This window comes from Rana temporaria (genome assembly GCF_905171775.1).
Source record: "Rana temporaria chromosome 4 unlocalized genomic scaffold, aRanTem1.1 chr4aa, whole genome shotgun sequence".
In the NCBI taxonomy this organism is placed as follows: Eukaryota; Metazoa; Chordata; class Amphibia; order Anura; family Ranidae; genus Rana; species Rana temporaria.
This window is the reverse complement of record NW_024404433.1, coordinates 108,491-114,719: the sequence shown is the minus strand read 5'-3', so window position 1 is coordinate 114,719 and position 6,229 is coordinate 108,491. Positions and strand designations below refer to the sequence as shown.

The window sequence follows — 6,229 nt, the reverse complement described above, 5'->3', positions numbered from 1 at the left end:
ATGTAACTATGTAACTATGTAATTATCAGAGAAAATATGTCTGATAATTGTCTTGGCTGGGCAAATGTGCGTCACATTCATTCTAAGTTTTTTTCTTCGAAATAGAACTCTTTTGTGAAATCTTACACCACAAAATGTACTCAGCCAATGAAAGGTAATGACTGCATTTTTATTTTTATACTGCTATCAATGGCCAACACGGTACAACACTTCATCCATGTCTTTGGTGATCTCTGATCTCCTTATGAACTGTTTCTTACATGATGAAGATCAGCCATGGAGTATATCTGAGGTGTATATCATGGTGTGCTTCTTCCCCACATGAGAGCTGTGATGTCACGCAACATTCATATACAAGACATTTCCCACACTCAAAGCACTAATACACCTCAAGGGTTGTGTGGGATCCCTGATGTACAGGAAGACAGAACAACATTGAGTAACATTTCCCTCACTCAGGACAGGAATACGGCTTCTTCCCCGTGTGAGATCTCTGATGTCTGTAAAGACTGGACTTATCTGCAAAACATTTCTGACACTTAGGACAGGAATACGGCTTCTCCCCTGTGTGCAATCTTTTATGGCTGTAAAGAGTGGACTTCCTTGAAAAGCATTTCCTGCACTCTGGACAGCTATATGGCTTCTCCCCCGTGTGAGATCTCTGATGTGTGTAGAGACTGGACTTCTGTGAAAAACATTTCCCGCACTCAGGACAGGAATACGGCTTCTCCCCTGTGTGAGATCTCTGATGTCTGGAAAGACTGGACTTCACTGAAAAATATTTCCCGCACTCAGGACAGGAAAATGGCTTCACCCCCATGGGTTCCTCAGGATAAGAGGAATACGATGGTCCATCTACACTGTGTGGTGCCAGATGGACATTTGAGGTAGTCGGGTTTTCTCCTGGACTATACTGTGTGATGTCCTCATCTTCTACTTTACAGTCTGGAGACAAAGTGAGACAATCCTCTGAGGTTTTCCTCATCTCCCGTCCATCTACTAAAATAGAAATAAAAAGATTATTACTAGACATGAGCAGATTGGTTCCCCTAAACCAGGACTCCTCCCACATCAGGCAGCTTTGTCTCGGAGGATCTTATAATTCCCCCTCCTCGGCTCTCCTCTGACGTCAGCTCCCCACTGATCTCAGCCCCGCCCGCTGCTACCTTGAGGGAACAGAGGCTAGAAGCAGCGGTGAGGAGAGCCGAGCTGCACTGTCTGTGAAAGGTAGAAAAATATATATAACCTGCTGCAGCAATAATGACATTAATAAAGCCCCAAAAAATATATATAAATAATATAAATAAAATGAGAGGCATGAGAAGAAGACTCATCTGGGGGGTCACTGAGGATTATCTGGAACTGCCTCCTCCCAGCTACCTAAGGGTTCTTGGGATGGAAAAACCATCTGTTAAGGGTCCACGTATGTCTTTCTCTGCTTCAATGCCTCCAAAGCTTCCAGAATCCTCCTCTTCCTCCCGCTGCTTTGCCTTGAGTGCTCTGTCCATAATGCCACGCAGTCTGCTCCAGTAGGAACACAACAGAGATTGTGTCACTGATGCATGTATTGTCACGGCTCACCATCCTTATGGCCTCCTCAAATGGTGACAGTACAGTGCATGCTTTATGAGCAGCCATTGGCGTGGGGGGAAAAAGCAGAGCCGGCCTGAGCCTATCTTTTTGCCATAATCACACAGGTACTCGATGACGGTCCTCTGATGCATATGCAGCCACTGCAGCATTGCCAAAGTCGACTTCCACCTGGCGGACATGTCACAAACCAGGCGGTTTACGGAAATTCCCGTTGAATTTCAGCCAACCGAGCACTGGCTGTGTATGACCACTTGAAATGGCTACAGACTCTTCTGGCCTGCGTTAGCAGATCTTCCAACCCTGGGTACCTATTTAGGAAACACTGCACCACCAAATTGAGGACATGTGGCAGGCAACTTTCCCTGCCACAGGGCAGACAGGAGGTTTGTGCCATTATCTCACACAACTATCTCTGGCTCCAGCTGGCGTGGTGTGAACCACCACTGTGCCTGCCCCTGTAGAGCTGCCAGAATCTCTGCTCCAGTGTGACTCCTGTGTCCTAGACAGACCAGCTGAAGCACTGCATGGCACTTTTCAGCCTGACTCATTGAATAGCCCCTTCAACACTTAGGGGTACTTGTAGTTCACTGGACAATTCAGCAGAGGAGGGCATGGAGGAGGGGGAGGAGCTGACAAATCCTGCATCAACACTACTAGCTGTATGGAGATGTGGCGGCACAACAAACTGCAGCACTGAGCCCTGTCATGCATCCTTCTGAGTTGCAAACTGAGTTACCCAGTGTGCTGTGAACAAAATATATCATCCCTGACCATGCTTGCTTGACCACCTGTCAGCAGTAACATGGACCTTGCGGCTGACTGCCTTGCCCACCAATGCCACAACATTGCTTTCCACATGATGGTAGAGCTGGAATAGCCTTATGTGTAAAAAAATTGTGGGAACCTTCCATTATGGTACAGCACATTCTGAAAATTCTGAATCCACCAGACGGAAAGGTGGAAGTTGTAAAGCCAGCAGCTTTGACAAGCTTGAATTTAGATACCGGACATGTGGGTGGAAGTGACTGTATTTTTTTCTTGCTGCAGCAGATGGAACAGAGAAATTTGCCTGCTATAATCTATGTTGGTGTGTTAATGGCAAATGTGCTGCAAGGACCTGGGACACCCCTCGCTATACCATCATCCCTGTCAGTGGAGGCTGCAGAGAGGTCACGAGGTATAGCGGGGGTAGACTGTAAAGGTGAGGAGTGAGAAGGAGCAGAATTACGTTCCATTTGTGTGGCTTTCAGGTGCACTTGCCAATGGGCTGAGGTTAAATGCCTTGTCAAGCATGTGGTACCCAAATGACTGGTGCTTTTGCCATGCTTGATGTACTTTAAGGCAAATTTTGCAAATTGCAGAAGTGCTAAATAAGGCCCAAATAGCTGAGCTGTGGGAAGTGGGCGGGAGATAACAGCTCCACAATCTGGTGAAATAGGGTAGCTGCTCTCTACTCCTCCATGATGGCTGCCTCTTTGGGGTTGTACCTCACCCTCACTTTCCTCCTCTACGCTATCTGGCACCCAAGTCACGTCAGTGACCTCATCATTATAACTGGAGACAACTTGGCAATATGCTGCGGTTGGGATAACATGACTACCAATGTGTGTACCAGTGTTCTCCCCTCTCTGTAGGCTCATGTTCCTACCTTCCTCAACCTCAGAACCAACATCTGAATCAAGTAATGGCTGTGCATCATCAAGGAGCAAGTGGCTGACACTGTGCTCATATAACTCAGCTGACTCCTCCATGCCTGATGCTGGGGCTATGGCAGGAGTAGCTGTGGACAAGGAGGCCCCTCTGGCAGCTGCAGTGGACTGCACACTAGTCTCTGCTTGGATGACGGAGGATGAGGATGGTTTAATAAGCCAGTCCACCACCTCCTCTGCATACTGTGGCTGGATGGCATAGACAACATCACTAAACCAGGGTTTGACAAATTTGCTTGGAATCTAGGAGCCAGCTAAAAAAGTTAGGAGCCAGAAAACGCGCCCCGTCCCGATGAGCTTGCGCGCAGGAGCGAACACATACGCGAGCAGCGCCCGCATATGTAAACTGTGTTTAAACCACACATGTGAGGTATCGCCGCGATTGGTAGAACGAGAGCAATAATTCTAGCCCTAGACCTCCTCTGTAACTCAAAACATGCAACCTGTAGATTTTTTTAAACGTCGCCTATGAAGATTTTAAAGGGTAAAAGTTTGTCGGCATTCTACGAGCAGACGCAATTTTAAAGCGTGACATGTTGGGTATGAATTTACTCGGCGTAACATTATCTTTCATAATATTAAAAAAAATGGGGATAACTTTATTTTTTAATTAAAAAAAGTGTAATTTTTTCCCAAAAAAGTGCGCTTGTAAGACCGCTGCGCAAATACGGCGTGACAGAAAGTATTGCAACGATCGCCATTTTATTCTCTAGGGTGTTAGAATAAAAAATATATAATGTTTGGGGGTTCTAATTAGAGGGAAGAAGATGGCAGTGAAAATGGTGAAAAATTACATTAGAATTGCTGTTTAACTTGTAATGCTTAACTTGTAATACCAACGCCCCCCTTCCAAGCCAAGTCGCCAGGACCCTATTTCTAGTCGCCATGGCGACCTGACGCCCGGGATTTGTCGAGCCCTGCACTAAACAGAGGAAATTATGCCCTGCCTAAGGACCAACAACGTCCACCTTTGCCTGTGGACACATACGCTGCTGGCCCCCTTACAGTGCCATTGGAACGTCTGCCTCTCCTTGATGGCCTCCCAGACATGATGGGGGGCTTATTAACAAAATGTAGGAAAGATGTGTAAATGTGTAAGTTGATGCACTTTAATCCATGGAAAGTGGTGTTTGGTGCACTTGTAACGTGAGTATTCAATACACAGACACACTCCACTGATACACTACAATATACTTCAGTAAAACTGCACTGACACACTGCAATATACTGTGGTAAACTTGCACTAATGCATTTAAATATACTGCGTTGGTGGCCCCCAGTCTTCTCATCCTTCAGTTCTGCTATCCAAATTAATAATATGGCCAGAATCAATGATGAATATGTCAATATACAATTCTATGTAATGATAATTCTGCGCTATTATATCTGTGCCCTTTTGTTAAATTACTGAATATGTTCTTTTGATTAGAACTTAATTTGCCTTTATGTTATTGATTTAATGATGGGGTTCCGCCCCCTTTATGGAGTTGAATAAAATATTAGAAAAAAAATATATATATACACTGCGTTAAACCTGCAGTAATGCACTGATTTATACTGCGTTAAATGTACAATAACGCACTGATAAATACTGCGTTAAACATGCAGTAATGCACTGATATATACCACAGGAAACCTGCCTTGACAAATTAAACTGCCCCAAAATTAACAATGAATAGTCATACTACAATTACACCGAACTATCACCAGATTCACACTAAACTAATATTCTACACTGACAAAAGAATAGCACACTAATGCGCTAGTAGCATAGAACAGAGCCTTGTTCTATCTCTCTCCATGCCAATATCACACTGCAAACGGCCGCTATGGGGGAGAATATTTTTATAGAGCTGGGAGGGACAAAGAACAATGAACCATGATTGGACAGAGTCATCACTACTTTCTCCAATCACGGCTCTGACAGTGCTCTGTGCCCTGATTGGGCAAAGCTTTCATTGCTTCGGCCAATCAGGGCTTCCAATGCACTGTGCGGTGGCGCAGTGCATTGTGGTCATTTGGCGGGCCGAACAAACAGTCAAAAGCCCCGATTATTTGGGTGTTCGTCGAACGGGAGAACAGCCAATGTTGAGTCCGAACTCATGCTCTGGCTGAACCGTTCTCCCAACTCTATGGTGGAGGAATGTATTTAGTGTTAATGACCCACCTGTACTGATCTCTGTAGTAGTGTCTTCCTCTAGAATTAGCCTTATTATTCCATCCTCCTCCATAGACTGCTGATCATAGCTCACATAAGTCTCCTCTTCTTTAATCTTAACTTTTATATCTATCAGATCTTCTCCCTAAACCAAGAAAATGAGAGTAAATATCATCTGTAATATAAGATCACGTAAAAAATCCACACATAAATTCTACGAATCCATGATCTAGATGCCCGTCCCACCAACCTTGTAACAGTGGGGGATGGTGTGACCTTCCTGTGTGGAATCCCGGGAATACAGAGGACGGGGACATCTCTCTGGTGAGTTCCTGGTATTAGGTGGCTCCATCATATCCTTGTGTCCTTCTGATAACTCCTCCATCACTCCATACTCCTCATCCTCCTCTTTATACTCTTCTTTAACAACAATATCATCCCCGAGGTTTCCACTCTGCAATATATAATAAAACATTCATTGTAACAAACATGCTGTGTATAAATCAGAACCACCAATAATTGTCACTCATCTACCTGATGATGGTGGGGGATGGTGTGACCTTTCTGTGTGGAATCCCGGGAATACAGAGGACAGGGGAATTTCTCTGGTGGTGTATAAGATTAATACTTCAATGTTGTTATCAACATTTGTCCCACAACTCTGGCCACCTTACAATCAGCTTATTTCACTAGTGTACCTGTTCCCTCAAATACCGGGGCATTCATGTGACACCCTCTCCTCATTATACTAAGCTAACTTCCCCTCTTT

At 44.9% G+C, this 6,229-nt stretch overlaps 1 long non-coding RNA gene across 1 annotated transcript; it reads right to left on the bottom strand.

The window, feature by feature from the left end:
* Positions 1 to 963: 963 nt before the first annotated feature.
* LOC120921743 lies at positions 964 to 5,751 on the bottom strand. Its single transcript, XR_005744944.1, has 3 exons — positions 5,711 to 5,751; positions 5,470 to 5,605; positions 964 to 999 (listed from the first exon to the last, which is right to left on the bottom strand). It is a non-coding gene; the product is annotated as an uncharacterized LOC120921743 (long non-coding RNA).
* Positions 5,752 to 6,229: the final 478 nt, after the last annotated feature.